Raw genomic sequence first — 19227 nt, 5'->3', positions numbered from 1 at the left:
AATTATGAAACAAAGGATAGAGAGATTACCATAACAAACTTTTACTGAGCACCTACTATGTACAGAAACCAATACTGAATCTGGGAGTAGACAGAGTTAGACAAAAATGTTCTCTGTTCTCAGAGAGTTTATATTCTAGTGGATAATAATAGGAGAAATGATATTTCAGAAGGCAAAGAATATTTTCTTATAACCAAGAAAAACCTACCCAGAAAATCTTCATAGAATAAAAAAGACTATTTAATGAAATAGAAAACTTCTAAGCATTCCTGATGAAAAAATCAGAGCTGAGGAGAAAATCTGACATACAAACATAGGCATCAAGAGAAGCAGAAAAACATGAATGAGAAATCATAAGGGAATAAATAAGGTTAAACTGTTTACATTCTTATATGGGAAGATGATCATGTAGCTCCTATTTGTCATCATCAGGAGTCAGAGCCTAATTAGACAGAGGGCCTGGGTATAATTCTGTTTTGTCTGGATGAATTCAAAAGAAAGAATGGAATGGGTGGGAAAGAGGGAATATACTGAGAAATAGAGGAAGGGGAGAGGAAGAATGGTCAACATTACCTCACATAAATGGAATGAGCAAAAAATGTTTTCAACAAGGAACAAAATAAAATACAACAAGGAAAAATCACTGGGGAAGGGGAGAGGAGTGACATTTGAACCTGATTCTTATCGAACTAGTTTTAAAATGGAAGAATAAATATACACATGGTTGGGTACAATCAAATAGGAAGGAAAGGATTTAAGTGAAAAGAGGAGAATAATAGGTTAAGTGACTTTTCCAGAGTCACACAACTAGTAAGTGTCTAAAGTAGGATTTGAACTCAAATTTTCCTGACTCCAACTCTCTACCCACTAAACCTTTTTTTAAAGAAACTATACCATGTAGGTTCCTAGATCATAGATAAGGAGTCAGAAGGGACATCAGAGACTATTTAGTCCACCTCCTTAATTTTACAAATGACAAGATTGAAGCCCATAGAAGTTAAGGGACTTTCTCAAGCTTATACAAGTACTAAGTGTCAGTAAGTAAAATTTAAACACAGGTCTTGGGTTCCAAAACCACTGTAGTGATGTACAGCAAAATGCTATATGAACCAGGGTAATCAGAGGCAGCTAGATGGCACCATAGTGCACAGAGTGCCAGGGATGGAGCCAGGAAGACTCATCTTCCTGAGTTCAAATCTGAACTCGGACACTTACTAGCTGTGTGACTTTTTGCAGGTCACTTAGTCCAGTTTGCCTCAGTTTCCTCATCTATAAAATGAGCTAGAGAAGGCAATGGCAAACGACTCCAGTGTCTCTGCCAAGAAAACCCCAAATGGGTCATAAAGAGTCAGCTATATCTGAAACGAATGATCAACAAGAATCAGGAAAGGCTTCATAAAAGAGTTGGCATTGGCGTAGGACTTTATGTCTGGAAATTCAATTAAACAGCTAAATATGGGGAAGGAAAGCATTTTGGGTTATGGAAAATGAGAGGAAGAAGAGCTCATTTTTACTTGGAAGGCAAAAGAAGAAAGGGTTCAGGGAATGATTCATAGTGAAGGAGACTCCTGCAAGAGAAGAGGTCTTCAACAAATTGAAATGGGGGTACATTCCAGAAATGGATATAGGGCTTAAGAAAAGGGTTACAACATTTAAAACAGAAAAGGACCTTAGAGACAATCTAGTCCAATCCTCTTCCTTTTGTACATGGGAAAACGAAGGCTTAAAAGATTAAGTGACCCAGTGTCACAGAGTCAGTAAATAGCAGAGCCAAGACTCTAACTCATGTCTTTAGGCACCAAGTCTTGATGTTTCCCCTATTATATCATGCTGTCTGGGGTCAAGCACAGACCTAGAGATGAGAAAGTATAAGATGGAAAAGGGAGACAGAAAGTTCAGTTTGATTGGAATGTGCACAACAAGAAGATGAGTAATATCAGTGTGACAGAAGGTAGTACAGAAGAAAGAAGCTATAATGCAGCAGGCTTTGAAACTTGAATCAGCAATCTATATTTTTTAGCTTATATTTTAAGGCATGGGGAACCAGTGGAAATTTTTGAATAGACACAATCACCCTAATATGTTAGGAAGATTGCTTAGAGATGGTATGGAGTGGGAATTAGAGAGGTATGAGATTAGAACTAGCTAAGTAGATAAAAAGAGCTATGGTGCAGTGGATAGAGTGGCAAGCCTGGAATCAAGAAAACCTGAGTTCAAATCAGGTCTCAGATATTTACTATCTGTGTGACCCTGATCAAGTTTGCCTCAGTTTCTTCATCTGTAAAATGACCTGAAGAAAGAAATGGCAAACCACTCCAGTATTTTTGCCCCCCAAAACTCCTCACAAATCCCAACTCTCCCCTCATAACATATAAACCTCAAAACCCCCCAAAATGACTGAAGAATATGAAGTAGAACCAGTATTGGATTTGGAGATGGCTGAATCTCGGGTCTAGAGAATATATATTTCATGGCCAAGATGCTCAGTCTACAGGTTTTCTTTCTCCAAGGCTGTGTGGGTAATAATTATCACTGTTCAATTAAACAATCTGGTGCAAAGATCTATGCCCAAGCCTAGACAAAATTAAAGTGACCCTTGCTTTTAAGGAATTTAGCAATACATAAGAGCACTTAGCAGCACGTAAAGAGAAAAATAAAGTATTTGTAGAATGATCCAAAGTTATTTCAAGAAAAGAGGGCCAATGGGTGGGGGAAGATAAGGAGAGGGCACAGATGAATCTTTGAAAGAAGCTAGGGATTCCCTGAGATGGAAAGGAGGAAGGAGTACCAATTGCATATGAAAGTGCACAGAGACCAAATATTGTGCAGAGAGAAGAGAGTAGTCTCATTTCTGAAGGGGAGTAATATGATATAAAACAGCATAGGAAGAGGAAGTCAGATTGTAGAGGGCTTTAAATGCCAGCCTGAGGATCTTGTATTATGTCCAAAAGGTAAGAGGGAGCCATCCAGGTTTGTTTTTTTTTTTTTTTTGGTGAATGAGAGACAAAAGTGAGTGACAACACACTTAACATTTACAAAGTGCTTCCTTCCCTCACACATAACAGTTTAACAAGCCAGGTAGTATAAGTCAAAACTAATCTTTTTAAGTTCTAAATTGTCAATATTAGGGGTCATCCACACGCTCATTTAAAATTGAGATCCTGAAGGGTCCATGCCTTACCTAATGTCACACCTCTAGTTAAAAGATAAAACCAAATGATAAGAAATGATTTCTGGCTCTCATGGTGTAATAGAGACAAGAGTCCTCAAAGATCTGATCAGCCCCCTGATTCCTTTTTTTTTTTTAATTTTTTAATAGCTTTTTATTTACAAGTTATATGCATGGGTAATTTTACAGCATTGACAATTGCCAAACCTTTTGTTCCAGTTTTTTCCCTCCTTTCCCCCACCCCTCCCCTAGATGGCAGGATGACCAGTGGATGTTAAATACATCAAAGTATAAATTAGATACACAATAAGTATACATGACCAAACTGTTATTTTGCTATACGAAAAGAATCGGACTGTGAAATATTGTACAATTAGCCTGTGAAGGAAATCCAAAATGCAGGCAGGTAAAAATATAGGGATTGGGAATTCAATGTAATGGTTCTTAGTCATCTCCCAGGGTTCTTTTGCTGGGCGTAGCTGGTTCAGTTCATTATTGCTCCATTGGAACTGATTTGGTTCATCTCATTGCTGAAGATAGGACCATAGGTTTTAAAATACTTTTTAAAAAGAGCTGGGGTTACAACCAGAAGTAACTTACCCAGAAAAGATAAGTGTAATCCTGAATGAAGAAAAACAATACTTAACAAACTGAAAGACTTTCAGGTTTTTGTGACAGAAATAGCAAAACTTAAGGGAAATTTTGACAAATCCAGGAAAAATATAAATATTAAAAACTAATTATAAGGGACTCAATAAGGTCAAATCATTTACATTTATGAAAGTATTATCAATTCTTTTAGGACTGCCATTTTTATTTGAGTGTTTTGAAAGAAAGTCTTGGGCTAAAGGACTATATAACTCAGCATACACTTTGATCCAGCAGTGTCACTATTAGGTCCAGATCCCAAAAAGATCATTTAAAAAAAAGGCAAAAGGACCCACACATACAAAAATGTTTGTAGCAGCTCTTTCTGTAGTGGCAAAGAATTGGATATTGAGTGGATGCCCACTCATTGGCTGAATAAATTATAGTATATGAATGTAATGGAATATTATTATTCTTTGGGAAATAAAGAACAGGCAGATTTCAGAAAAGCCTGGAAAGATCTACATGAACTGATGCTGAATGAAATAAACAAAAGCAGGAGAACATTGCACATAGTAACAAGATTATGTAATGATCAACTGTGACAGATTTAGTTCTTCTCAGTAATACAATGTTGTTGCTTTCAAAAAGTATTATAAAAACAAGAGATACTCACAAACAAAATAAAGAACAAGAGTAGAATTTATTATGAAAGATTACACTTAAATTCTCACAGGCATTTATACCTTAGTATGAAAGAATTCACCAGAGCCATACTGAGAATCAGGAATTAATAGTAGAGAAGAGGAAAGAAATATTGAAAATAGATTCATATATTTCCATATCCATATATTCACATGGACACTTAAGTGAAAGGCAGGATATTCTCAGAGAGGTATAAAGAAATGTGAAATAAGGATTGGTCTGGCTTCCTTTTATCTAGTACCATTGAATGTCCTATGAACAGGTTTAGTTTTAGGATTCAGAGATGAAAGGGACTTGAAAGATGCAAGGTTTTCTTATATCTGTTATGAATATCTGTAAATGAGTATGTAGTCTCATTCATTCAAATGGAGGTCCCTCGAGAACATCTATTATATGTTTACAGCATTCAATTAAACTCTTGGCTTCTATTAGAAACTTACAAATACTTGTCGATATCAATAGATATAAATACAAGAAAAATAGATCTAATCGTCATCAGCCCCCTGATTCCTAAAGAAAATTGTACAGGAGGGGAAGACTGGATACAAATTCCCTGATTTCCTTGAATTCCCTAGGAATCGGTGTAGGGCATACTGCTTGTCTGATCTTGAGTGATACAAGCAGATCTTGAGCAGATACAATGTAGCTACTGGGAGCATATACAAGTCAAGGCAGCTGAATGGAGCAATGAGTATTCCAAGAGCAATATACCTAGAATCACAAATATTTGAGTTCAAATTCAGTTAGAAGCTTATTGGCTCTGTGACGCTCAGGAAAATTTTGCCCTCTCTGACTCAATTTCCCCTTCACAAAACTGAAGAAATAATGGTACTCCCCCTTCCTTCCCAAGTGCTGTTATGAGAATAAAACGAACTAACCTTAGAAAAGTGTTAGCTGTTAGTATTATTAGTCAGCATGTAAAATGATGTAGAGAAGGAAGAATTCTGTTTCTGTTCTTTTCCAGCCGTATTATTCACTGTCCTTCTCTGGGACGCAGTTGGATACCTAAGGTCCTTTCCAATTCTAAAATCATGTAACTCTTAAATTACAATGCACTTACTTTACGCACCGCTCTTCAAAAAGCAAAACTCCAAGTACCTAGCAAGGATGGGGACTACAACTACCAATGTGCCCTGCGGAGAGGCCAGGGATTACGAGGCCCGGGAGGACTACGATTCCCAGACTACATCGGGGGCGGGGCAGGGAGGGGCGGAGAGGCCGAGGGGGCGGGTGCTGCCCTCTGCCGGGCGCGGCGGGAAGTGGGCGAGAAGGTGACAGCCGGAGCCCGGGCGCCGGGGTTCGGGGTGACAGCGGCAGCGGCAGCGGCAGCGGCGGCGGGGGGAAGGAAGACCGGGCGGTTACAGAGGACCCGGAGGAGGCGCGTTTTCAGGGTACCCGGAGGAGGAGCCGCCGCCGGAGCCGGAGCTGGAGCAGCAGCAGCAGCGGCGGCGGCGGCAGCAGCAGCAGTGGCGGTAGTGCGACCAGTGGACGGGGCGAGCCGCCTGGGCAGCAGCTCCGAGCCCGGAGGAGGCCCCGGCGGGGCGGGGCGGGGCGCGCGCCAGCTCCCGGCCCGGGCACCTGAACTTGAACAAGTTGCCGGAGCGGCTCGGGCCGATTGACCTTCAGGTCGAGGTGAGCGGGGCCGCAGAAGGAAGGGGGTGGGGGCTGTGATCTCGGAACTCGGGACGGGGGTCCGCGGAAACGGGACTCCGATTCCTGGATCCCGCATTGGAAAGCAGCGTCTCCTGCCTCCCTTGGGTACCGGAGACAGGTGGCTGGAGCAGGGACAGCGGGTTAGACCGAGTGAGATCGAGAAGGAGATGGGGAATCCCCCTGTCCAGTCCGGACCAGGCGGCTTTCCCTCTGTCCCCGCGGGGCCGGCGCTGTCCCGCAGGCGGGGGGTGGGCGCTCCGGCCTCTCCCCTGGGGCTCGGACCGGGCAGGGGTGGGGGTGGGGGGCGGTCGCTCCGGGACCTTATGTAACCAGGCGGGAGGGGCCCGGGCTGGGGCCTCCCCCGGCCCGAGGAGTTGCGGGGTGTAAGGGGCGGGAGGCGTGGGAGTGAACTTGGGATGAGTTAATGGGACTAGACGGGAAAAGACGGCGGCCCAGCTTTCTTCCTCTCCCTCCCCCACGTCGCCCCCCACCCGCGATCGGGGTTGCAGGGGCGGGCGGGGCGCGGAAGGGGGGCCGGGGGAGGTGTGCGGGGGCCGTGTCCGGCCCGGGCCAGGCTCCGCCTGATGGTCGGAGAGGGGGCGGGTCCAGAACAGCGTCCCGCCTACCTGGGGGGCCAGGCTCGCAAGGGAGGGACCACTCCATTCCCGTTGTCTCCCCACCCCATCTCTCCGGACTCCAAGCTGGGAGAAGTTGCCCCCTCCAGCTGCACCCTCTTTCCAGAGGGTAGTCTTCGGGTCTTCTCCCTCTTTCCTAATGTGTTCTTGCTTCGCTCTCTCGCTCCGTCTTGTCTTCAAAGGGTGCCAACCCCGGGACTCCAGAGAATGCGCCCGTGGTACGCTTCCTCGGAGGGCTCCCTTCCTCTGCTAAACCTCGAATAACTATAGCTCTCCCTCCTGCCTGCCCAGCGCCCCCGCTTCCCGGTGCCTTGGCGGCTCCGTTCCTAAATCAGTGCGCCCCTATTCCTTTGCCAGGGCCTCAGACTCCGGAACCCGGTCTTTCCCAGGGCCCGGGATTCGCCCACTTTCCTGCCTCTGCCTCTCGGGCTGATGACAAGGGCCCTGGCCCTCCCGGGTCCCCTCCTCCCCACCCCTCTCTCCTTCCCTGACCCAGGCTTTCCATAGCTTTCCGCTCCGCCGCTCTGGGGCCGCTTGGGGCTGCGTGAGCAGGTTCCCGCTGCTGTCGCCCGGCCCGCCCTGGCGGCTGAGCACCTTTTCCCGGGGGCGGGGCACAAACTCGAAAAAGCTTCAGACCCCAGCCTCAATCTCTGGACCTGGCTCCTTTCCGCATCCTTTGATTCTCGCCTCTGTCCCAGAATCCCACTTCTTCTGAAGATCCCTGAGTTTCCCCACTCTTTTCACTATCCTTCTCCCCCGTCCCACTCCTACCTATTTACACTTTCTTCCGACCCTGTTTTAGTCTCGGAATTAGCCACTCTTCCCCCCTGCCCTCAGCCATATCTCTGGGGTCCAAATCACTTCCCTCCTTCTTTTGTCTTTAGGGAGTCTGAATTTAATACTTGTCCCTGCCGGCTTCTGAATGAAGTCCTGATCTTTTTCAAAACTTTTTCTGAGGTTGCTTACAGCCTATCCTTCTTTTTCGGTCTCTTCCCCCATTGAGGGCTTGGAGGACAATCTCTGGGTTTCCTTTCTCTATCTCCATCAAGAGTTTAAGTCAAAATAATGGAGAAGAGAGAGAGAGAGAGAGAGAGAGAGAGAGAGAGAGAGAGAGAGAGAGAGAGAGAGAGAGAGACAGAGAGACAGACAGAAAGACAGAGACACAGAGACACAGAGACACACAGAGAGAGAGACTACAAGAACCCAAGTTGCTTTCTGCCTCTGACCAGGTTATCCAGGAGATTAGTTCAGTGATCGATTCTATTTGCACCTTTTGAGGCTGTGACCATGGCATAGAACCCAGAATGGCTGAGACTTAAGATGGGGAATCAGACTTTCAAAGTTTGGAAGAGATCTCAAGAGCTGGAAGGTCTAGTACAGGGCTTCTTAAACATCTTCTACTCTATTTCACCTAACAAGTTTTCACATGACTCGGGGTATAAATGTATATTAAATACTTATATAAATCAAACACTTACTGATAAATCACAATTTTGTGACCCCACATTCAGTTAGAATATGCAAAACACAGTTTAAAAAGTTGGAGAAATTAGAGCAAGGCCTACGGTGGGGAGATTCCTTGACCAAGCTGACCTAATGAATTATTGACTGACTGGACTAAAAGTTAGGTCTCCCAATTTCTAGCTCTTTCTACTCCCGAAGGCTAAGGCACTCTCTCTCCTAGAGACTGTTTTCCAACAAGAACCTGAGCATTTTGTCTGAAGCTCCTTTGCAAGTGCTTTGCACAAAGGCTTAATAAATTCTTTTTCATCTATCCATCTACTGTCTTCTGGAAGGTAGAAGGGGACAGTTTTAACAATTTGCCATTGGAATTTCCTGGTCTATACTTGCTGAATGTGTGGGTAAATAGTAGATTTACCCTATATTCTATTTACTCTATGCTCTAACTTCCCCATCCATAACACAGAGGAATAACAATCCAAAATACACTTAGTTTGCTTGGGAATCTTGAAACCACAAAAAAAGTCACTGGCCCCATTCCTGAAGGACCAAACATTTGGTCAGTGTCAGATGCTATTTTGATTGGGGGGAGGGAAAGGAAGATGAACAAGAAACACTTGAGGAATTGGGGTATTGATATTCTCAGGTCTTACTTTGCTCAGTAGTGACATACCTAGGATCCTGGTATGATAGAGGATTAGGAGAAAAGAGACAGGTCCAGCCTCCTGAATTGTACTCTGTCCACTGTAGGCACTCAATAAAGTTTGGTTATTCTATATTGTATCTCTACTAGACTCTACTAGACTATTAAATTCATGAGGATTCGATTATATCTTGCATGAATTTTCTCTCCAATTTTCTCCACTTCAATGCCCAGGATAATGTTCTGTACACAGTAGGTGGCTAATAAATGTTTACTGAATGAATGAATGGTTGGATGAATGAATTCTGGAAGAATAGTTACTTATTTACGCAATGATTTTTGGGACTTGGGGTGAGGATGAAGGAAGATTGGGCAGGTAACAATGAATTCAGGCTTCTAGGTGATGTGTGAAGTGAGGGGTCCAGTGTCTACTCCCAGACTTCCCACCCTTCTTCTATGTAGCCCATTTCCTAGTGGGATGAAAACAGGCAAAAGGAAGCCCTAAGACTGGAATAAATTCTACTCTCCAAGATAAGGGTGGAATTTTGAGTGTCTGTCCTCTAGCTGTCTCTATTTTCGACCTTGTTTCTCACTGTAATTGTATTATGAGTTGGTGTTTTATCACTTCTCAGCACTTGTATATACCCAAAAGTACCTGAACCTCTGCCAGTCTTCCTCTTCTCCCTTTTCCTATCTTTTGGTCTGGCAGTGACACCTGTTTCTTCGTTTTCAAAGTAGCAAGCACTTTGTGGCTCCAGCAGGGGCTACCCAGAATATGCTGGCTCTAAAAACCAGTTTGGCTCCCTGCCCTCTTAGGAACAAGGGTGGATAGAGCTGGTGATGAACCTCATAGGCTTCAATTGAATTCTAATGTTTATTATTAGGCACCTGCTGTGCTAGGCACTGAGGGATATGTGTGGGAAATAAAAAAATTAGATCAGCTATTTTGTCCTCATGGAACTGGTAGTCTAGTGAGGGAAAAGTACAAATACAGAAAATTATAATACAGAATGATACAGGATAAAATCATCATAGATTGGGGGTGGGGTGGAAAGGGACTTCAGTTAAAGAAACTGAGAGTAGCAAAACAGTGTTGTATGAAGTTTGAAGAGAGTTAAAAGATCCCTACCATAGATGACTATGGAAAGATTTATCCTAAGTATCATCATCATCATCATCATTATAGCTAATGTTTATATAGTGATCCTATGTGCCAGACAATGTCTACATTCCCAGAAAAGGATCAGTATATCATAGTTCCATAGTTCTTGTGCTGGAAGGGTCTTAGAAGCCACCTAGTTCAACTCTCTCCTTTTCTAGGTAAGGAAACTGAGACAGAGAGATGGAAAGATTTGCTCTGGGTCATGAAAGGATTTAAGAGATCATCTAATTATTCTCTTGTGTCCCAATCACCCTATGAAATAGGTAGTACAAATAATATTGATTTCTTCTCCAAATAAGGAAAGTGAGGCTCAAAGAGGTTCTCTAATTATCTCAAGCTCTCTTCTATGAAGGCCAGTCTTACTTAGTTCCAGACTTAAAAGAGACATTTTGGATCTATTAAGGAAAAGCATTACTGTGTCAAAAAGGAAACACCTCACAGTTTAATATGAATTCAAAGGATCATTCATTTAGAGTTGAATGGGTCCTCAATGGCTGTCCAGTCCAACCCCCTCATTTTATAGAGGAATAAACCGAGGCACAGAAAGGTGAAATGATTTTTGTTCAAGGTTACACAAGTAGTATTAGGCAGTCATGATTTAAACTCAGGCTCTTTTGACTTCCAGCCCAGAGGTTTTTTTTTTTTTTTTTTTTTTTTTTTTTTTAAATAGTGAGCTTCCTCCTTCCCCAGACAATTTCTTTCCTTGGGCTAAGAGAGATATTTGTTGTTGTTTAGTCTATTAGTCATGGTTGACTCTTTATGATGCCATTTGGGATTTTCTTGGCAAAATACTAAGGGGGTTTGCTATTTTCTTTTCCAGTTCATTTTACCATTGAGGAAACTCAGGCAAACAGGTTTAAGTGACTTGTCCTGGGTCACACAGCTAGGATATGTCTGAGGTCATATTTGAATTCAGGTCCTTCTAATTCAAGTTTCTTTGCCTCTCTCTATCCCCCTTCCACTGTGCCACTTAGCTGCCCCCAAGGGCAGATTTATACAAGTTTTAAAGTATTAGATCCAAACTAGGGTTAGGAGGTAGTTATATCCAACTGTTGCCTTGAGACTGAACAAAGCAGTCTCATGTATCCCTAAGACTGAAGGTCTATTTACTTGATATGCTAAAAGTCTACAGATTTGATAGCTGGGTCGGTAGGGACACATTATAGGGAGAATTCTGTTTCTTATCTTATTGCAAAGGAAGGTATAAGACAGATTGTGGTTAACAATGGCCAAACCTATCATATGGGAGAATCACTGGTGCCAAGGAGAGACAGGAACAAAAATCTTAAAACTCTTAAACTTTAGAGTTGTAATAGACTTTAGCAGGCATGTGATTCAGCTTTCTCATTTTACATATGGGAAATATTCCCTCAAACATCAAAGGGTCATACAGGGATTTAGTGGCTAAGTCAGGACTAAGACCCAAGTCCATTATAAATAAGATTTAGACCTAGAAGGGACCAGTCATCTTTATTTGACAAGAAAAAATTGAGACCTGGGATGCGGAAATCGCTCAGTGATTTTTAAAGAACAGCTTTTATTCTCCTTTTAAAAAATTATTTGATATAAGAGATAAAGATCATTTAAAAATAAAAGTGATGGGAAACTAGAAGATATCAATGAAAATAATTTTTAAAAAAAATTTAAAGGAGAGTCGAATTTAGGATACCAGAATTAGCTGCTTGGATCCCATTAATTTCTAGAGAACTCTAGTGGCTTTGAGATAAACCTGTACTACCACACAAAATTTTAAACAAAGTCTCCTTATATTCAAGGTGTGGATTTGAACATAACTGTGTATGATTGAATGTGTGTGTGTGTGTAAGCTCAAACATATTTTCATGTTTATGAAGCTTTTCTCTTCCAAGTAGACTATAAACTTTGTACATAGGGAATGCCACTTCTGTTGTCTCATAGCCTCTATCACATTCAGTGCAATGCTGGGCACAAATTGGTTGATCAATCTTTTTGTTCCACCATAGCAGAGTAGGGTCTGGAAGGCCACTGAGCAGGAAAGGAAGGTGTGGTGATAGAATATGCAGTATTCCACATTCCTAGTCTACCATCTTTCCTCATTTAGCTTCGTTCCGGGCAGGGAGGGCATGTTCAGGCCACATCTTATCCCTTTGCCTTCTTTAGGCCAACCCAGACCTTTCTTCTTTTCTTCTTTCTTCTTTCTCCTTCTCTTCTTCCTCTTCCTCCTCCTCTTCCTCTTCTTCCTCCTCTTCCTTCTTTTCTTTTTCTTCTTTAAATTAAAGCTTTTTATTTTTTAAAACGTGTGCATGCACAATTCTTCAACATTAGCCCTTGCAAAACTGTGTATTCCAATTCCCCCCTCCCTCTCACATGCCCTCCCCTAGATGGCAAGTAGTCTAATATATGTTAAACATGGTAGAAATGTATGTTAAATCCAATATATGCATACATATTTATACAATTATCATGTCACACAAAAATAAAATCAAACCAGTTAAAAAAAAGAGAGAGAGAAAAGCAAAATAAAATGCAAGCAAACAACAAAAACAGTGAAAATGCTATGTTGTGAACCACACTCAGTTCCCACAGTTCTCTCTCTGGGTATAGATGGATGCCTCTCTTCATCACTAAACAATTGGGACTGGTTTGAATCCTCTCATTGTTGAAGAGAGCTACGTCCATCAGAATTGATCATTGTATAGTCTTGTTGTTGCTGTGTATAATGATCTTTTGGTTCTGCTCATTTCACTTAGCATCAGTTCATGTAAGTCTCTCCAGGTCTCTCTGAAATCATCTGCTAGACCTTTCTTCTTTTCAATGAAATAGCCAGTCTTCTGAGTTGGGAAGTAATTGTAGGTGAAGGAGATGATCCTCTGTGATAGGGCAGAAACTGAAGTTTTATCTTAACCACAGAAATGAATGAAAATGCATTTAATAAGCACTTCCTGCCTGGGCTAAACCCTAGAGATAAACATAAGAAAAGGAAGATCACATCTGCTCTTTAATAGCTCACATCCTAATGAGGGAGAAGACATATAGAGGTTTTAGCTGCAAGTTACATGGAAAGGTCCTATGATTCTGAAGTCCAAGGATGAAGCAGATGGGAATTCCTCTGACTGAATCTGTCTATCCACTATATTTTGTGGTTGTTCAGTCATTTTTCAGATGTCTCTGACTCTTTGTTATTCCATTTGGGGATTTCTTAGCCAAGATACTGGAGTGACCTTCACTGACATTTCCATTGCTGAAATTATATTGGTTTCTGATGTAAAGCCATCTGACAATAGCAAGGACTTTGGAGATGAGACATTTCTCTGCTGAGTCCTCAGTAGCTGTGGCTATAGCACCCTCAGAAACAATTTCTATGCTGTGTCTCCATAGTTCTTGCTTTTCCACCTCAACGTTATGAAGGCTGAGCTGAAAGTAGAACCTGTTACCAATCCTAGGGCTTTTGGGTTCATTAGTAGCAATTGGTCCACAGTTTTTGTTGGCTGTAGCAAGAAAAGCAGACCCTGTGTGTATAGTGATTATTCTCCTCATCCATGGCTGTGAGGGCCAGGCTGAAAGCCGAACCAGTAGTCTAGAATGCACTACTATTTCCAAGTTTCTTGGGCCAGGGGTGATGTCCACTGGCATCTGAAGGGAAGTAGTGATTGCAGTGATGGTGTTGGTTTGATTCATCTGGTGGATGATATCTTCTATCTCTCTCCCAGATGCCCTGCTGTTTCAGCTAGGCTGGCTTGCCTAGGTGGTGATTGGTAAATGGGATTGGGAAGAGACTTTTGAACAACTCTTTGATGGCTAATGTTAGAGATAAACGGATAGAAGAAGGATAAATAGCTAGTTAGATTTTAAAAATAGGCAGATAGAAGATAAGTGGATAGAATATAGAAGATCAATAAATCTTCTGCTGGATAGAAAATAAATAAAAGGTAGAAGATCAATAAATAACTAGTTAGATATAAGATAAATAGCTAGCTGAGATAGAAGATAAATGAATAGAAGATATAGTTAGATGGAACATAGAAGATAAATAGATGGGTAGATAGAGCATTTATTAAGTGCTTATCATTTGCCAGGTATAAAAGGTTTCTGATCATTTTCCTTGGTGGGACAAGCCTGGTCAGAATATAGTATTTACAGTTTGAAGGAAGCTTAGAAATGATCTAATGCAGCTAGCTCCCTCATTTTACCAGTGAGAAGGCAAATCTAAGACAGGAAGTGATTTGTACAAGTGATTTTAATGATAGAATCAGGATTAGAATCTAGTTCCTCTGACTGAATCTATCTCTCCATTATATTTTGTGGTTGTTAAGTCATTTTTCAGTGCAACAAGTCTCAGTTTGACTGAGTTTGACTGCCCTTACTGATGGATTGGAGCAATATGGATGATGGGAGTGTGATGAGGGAGGGAATGAAGGGGGCTGGAGAGGGTAAGAAGAAGAGACATTATATATATACAAAGACATCTGAGAGAAAAGAAGTTTGGGGATATTTAGGATTGGGGCTGCATTAGATTCCAGCCACTATGATCAGGGTGGGCCCAAGATCCTTAGCTTCTCAATGCTTAGGATCACAGAAACATTCATTGATTTAGAGCTGAAAGCAATTTTAAAGGTCATCTGGTTCAGCTCCCTCATTTTACAAAAGGAGAAACTAAGGACCAGAAAATGATGTACCCCAAAGTCACACAGATAGTATGTGGCAGAGCTGGAGTTTGAACCCATATCATAGTATACATAGTGACAGCAGCATTGGAGGCCAAGTCCAGAAATTGGAGTTTAAATTCTGCCTTTCTTTCTCCCTGTATGATTCACACCACTGCTCAGTTTCTTCATCTGTTAAATGGAGGAAGAGTTGGACTTGATTATCCTAAGACCCCTTCCAACTATTATTCTGTGATGGAAGAAAAAATGCTGGTGAATATTTGGCAATCTTGGGAGCTGGAAAGCATTGTGATACAGTGGAAAGAACATTGGACCCATGTTCAAACATGCCTCTTATTTCTATTTTGTGTGTGACTTTTCAACAAATCTTTTAACATTCTTGGGCTTCAGTTTCCCATTCTGTAAAATGAGGCAGTTACTCTAGTTGGTCTCTGAAAGCTCTTCCAGCTCTTCCAGAATCATAGACATATGATTTTACTTGCTATTATCCCTGATTTTAGATTGGAGACTGTCTTCTGAAGTATGGAAGAAAGGAGCTCTACAAGGGAGGGAGTAACTCCTCCAGTCTAAGAGATACATTCTCCACTTTAGTCTCTGTCAATCAACAAATACTTATTAAGCCTTATTGCTGTGTGCCCAGCACAGTACTAGGAGCTGTAGGATCTGAATAGAAAGAACAAGATATTCAGTCCTTGCCTTAAAGAGTTCAAAATCCAACTGGGAATCATAAGAAATAATAATGAACATACATTGACTTTGGAGTCAAAAGTCCTGGATTTTCATCCTGACTCTGCCATTTTACTACCTGTGTGATAATAGGAAGGTCACTAAAACCTTTCCAGGACTCAATTTCTTTATTCTATAAAAATGGATGGTAGTAATGGTGCTGGTGGGAAAGGTAGACTAAATGGGTTCCTAGGTCCCTTCACTTCATTTTAAGACAATGTTTCTTCTTTCCCTTTCCCTTTCTTTTCCCCCTTCCTGCTTCATTTCTTTATCTTTCCCTTCCTTTTCCCCTTCTCTTTTCCCTTTTCTGCTCCTTCCTCTTCTCCCTTCCTTTTCTCTTCCCCCTTGCCCTTGGCTTTGTCCTTCTTGTTCCCCTTTCCTTTCCTTTCTCCTCCCTATGTTGCTACTAGGTGTGTGTTGATAGAGATACTGGGGAATGGAGTGGGAAAGGGGGGAGGGGTGACAACAGGTTTGTTTTCTCCTGCTTAAGCAGTGAAGTCACAGCCTGTCCTTTGACTTGTTTATTATGGATTCAGAAGCAACAGCTGCTGTAGCTCCTGGTGGTCCCTGCAGGGAGAAGCATGGCCAGGGAGGTGACACATTATACTGCCCACTTCAGAACACCAACACTGGGACCTGGCTGCTGTTCCTTCCCCACTGCTCTCCTCTTCTTGGACTCTCTGAGGTCCTTTCAGTTGTCCCTTGATAGGATGGGGTCTCTGAGTTTGGGGACTTATTTAGGGTCATAGAACCACTCCTTGGAGGGGAGAGAGGTGAGGTTCACTCATTCTGGTCCCTTTATTTTCCTGCTGAGAAAACAAGATTCAGGAGAGATGAGGCAGATTGCCCAGGTCTCCTTTTGCTTTTGAATTTCTGGTTAGTGTTCTATCTACAACAACAGGCTGCTTTTATTCTGTTTAATTGTGTTAAATAAATAATGTGATGTACCTGCCTACCCTATGTCTAAGCCCTCTATTAGCCCCTTACAGAAGGTAAAAAGAGGCTGGCCCAGGTGGTCTGTACTGTAATGCTTCCCAACTTGAATTGATTTCCCAGCTTCCTGCTTTTAAAATAGAGATACTATTTGAGTTCCTTATCTGTTTGGGCTGTGGTTTTCCAGGTAGGCTTTCCAGAAAGCTAAATTGATTGGAGTGTTTTGTAAAAAGAAAAAAATCTTGTTAAATAAAACAAGACAAGGTCCCTGCTTTCTAAGATCGTGATGTATTATTGGTCAACTAGATTGACATGCCCTCAAATATAAGAAAATTGAAAGGAACAGAATAAATTGAATGGCATCACCTAGTAGAAAGACTATGGTTCCCAGAGCCAGAAGACCTGGATTCAGTATCCTTTGGATTCTCTCAGGTGGAAGACCAGCTTTCATTTTTACCACATATCCCTAATCTTCAGGCCCAAGTCATTTAGCTTGAAGGTTTTGGGGATTGAATAAAGGTCCACTTGGTTTTGAAATCTTGAGTCCTTATTACCTATGTGATCTGAGGCAAGGTGTTTTACTTCTCTGGGCTTTAAATACCTTACTATAAAAAAAGGGAAGAATTGCACTTGATGGTCCCTAAAATCCATGTCACACCAAATATATAGTCCTATCATTCTAAGAATTCTACATGCCACTATGGATTCTGTTACTTACCCTTCTTTCTCTCTCGGCATCTTTTTCCATATTTCAGGATCTTGTTTTCCTTTGCACTGGGGACTAAGGCTGCAAAAACAATAAGCTCAGAGAAATGGGTTTGGGAATCCCTTTCCCTTTGGGAGCTCTGGGGGCCACCATGGCCTTTGATCCACTTGTCTGCTTATTGGTTTCTCTGTGGCCATGTGCCTGGGATGCCTGTGCTAAATTGGGCTTGATGACTCAGGCCTGCACCCTTGGGCCTGATCATCGCTGATCTACTGTTCTCCTGCCCAGCTACCTACTCTATGTTCTTAAAGGACAGCTCTTTCTGAGAATACCCACCCTGCCCAGGGATCAACTTACTCTTTTCCCCTGTCCCCCATTTTTCTTTTTCCCTGTATACCTTGGTCCCACTATTTTCTCTTCTTCTTTTCCTTTCCCTATAACTCCTTGTGGTTATTCATTCATACTATACTCTTTATGACCACATTTCAAGTTTTCTTGGGAAAGATACTACAATGGTTTGACATTTCCTTCTCCAGCTCATTTTATAGATAAGGAAATTGAGGCAAACAGAGTTAAGGGACATGCCCAGGAGCACACAGCTAGAAAGTATTGGGTCAGATTTGAACTCAAGGTCCTCTTGAATCCAGCCTGGTGTTCTGTGCCTGATAATGTGTCACTTAGCTGCTTATAATTTCTATCCCCTTCTAGCTCTCTTTATGTCTCTTTTAAATATGAGTGTGTGTGTGGAAAAAAAATGTATATGTGTGTTTGTATATGAATGTCTTTTGTTTTTATCTTTTCTTAATCTTTGGCTCCAAGAGAGCCATTCCTTATAATGTCTCCCTTTCTTTTGACCTTCCCTTCTTCTCCTTTCATCTTTCCTTTCTCCCCCAGCCTTCTTCTCTGTCCCTTTTTACTTCTACTTTTTAATCCTTCCCTTCTTCTCCTTCTTTCTCCTTTGTCCTTACATCTCCATTTTTTTCCTTTCTCTGACTTATTTTCATTTTCCCCTCTGACCTCTTTCTTCCTTTTCTCTCCTCTGTCCCCATGCCCTTCTCTTCCTCTTTTCTACAGTTCCTCTCTCCTTTAGCTCCACTTAGCTCTTTTGCAGGAGAATCTCCCAGTGGCCCCATGACTTGTTTAGAAGATGGGTAGAAATTCCTAGAAGCAGAATATCCAAGTCCCTGAACCACCAATTCTTTGCCCCAGATCTTCTCATCTCTGCAATTTTTTTTTTTTTCATGGTTCCAGAATAAATTGGACCTCTCTTGTCAGGCCATGGTCCTCTGTTACCTCTGCCCTTCTCCATTCATTCATTCCTTCGTTCATTCACTCACTCAACAACAGACATTTACTGACCACCTGTTGTGTGTAAAGTTCTGTACTAGATGCTCTCTGACAGTCCCAAATGGCTATTGACTCACCAAGAGCCTGAAGCTATTCTCTGAGTTAAAGATGACCCCTCTGGATTCTTGATTAGGGTCAATTAACATGGCTGGCTGCCAGCCAGCACCCCATGTCATGCATGTCATGCATTTGCTATGCAGTCACCCTGTTCTCCTCCCAGGATCTCTAGCCCCAGGCTGGGGAACATCTCCTGGAAATGGAATGCCCTGGGACTCTGCACATTGCTGACCTAATCTTTCAGCCCAGTGGTGCCAAGAGCCACAGAGAAATATTCTCAAGGATATCATGGGTGGGAGGGACTGTGTGTTTGCAAGCTCACATGTAGCACTGAACAGAAGATGTATGGAGCCTAATTTTAGGGTAGAGTTTTAGGGGCTGACTCAGAGCCTCTTGATCAGGTAGGGATGTTTGAACATAGGATCATTGGCTTTGGAGCTGAAAGGGAACTTGGGATCATTTAATCTCATTCTCTTATTTTAAAAATAAAGAAAGTTAACCTCAGTCAGGGTGAAGGAACTTAACCAAGATCATTCAGGCAATCTGTATCAAAGCCAGAATTTGGAATGTGATCAGAGCCTTGGATCAGAAAAGATCTTGAAACTCATCTGGACCAACCTCCCTTATTTGACAGATGAGGAAAAGAAGGCTTACGGGGTTTAAGATTACGCAGATATTAAGGAGTAGAACCTGGTTCTGAAACCTTGTCCTCAGAATCAAATCTAGCTTTTTTTTTTTTTTTTTTTTTTTTGGTGCCCTAGGCCATGTTCATCTGACTCCAAACCAGTATTCTTTTCAC

The 19227-nt window shown here is 42.1% G+C and overlaps 1 protein-coding gene across 1 annotated transcript in view; it reads left to right on the top strand.

Moving 5' to 3' along the window:
- Positions 1-5995: 5995 nt before the first annotated feature.
- The window catches only part of TFEB (transcription factor EB), a 79949-nt gene continuing 66717 nt past the window's right edge, over positions 5996-19227 (top strand). Inside the window, exon 1 of the mRNA XM_051996932.1 lies at positions 5996-6094. The gene's annotated coding sequence lies outside the window, so the exon portion shown is untranslated. The remainder of the gene's footprint in view (positions 6095-19227) is intronic.

The sequence above is a fragment of the Antechinus flavipes genome, chromosome 4, assembly GCF_016432865.1.
Source record: "Antechinus flavipes isolate AdamAnt ecotype Samford, QLD, Australia chromosome 4, AdamAnt_v2, whole genome shotgun sequence".
In the NCBI taxonomy this organism is placed as follows: Eukaryota; Metazoa; Chordata; class Mammalia; order Dasyuromorphia; family Dasyuridae; genus Antechinus; species Antechinus flavipes.
The sequence above is the reverse complement of the archived record's forward strand: the minus strand, read 5'-3'. Positions and strand labels throughout refer to the sequence as shown.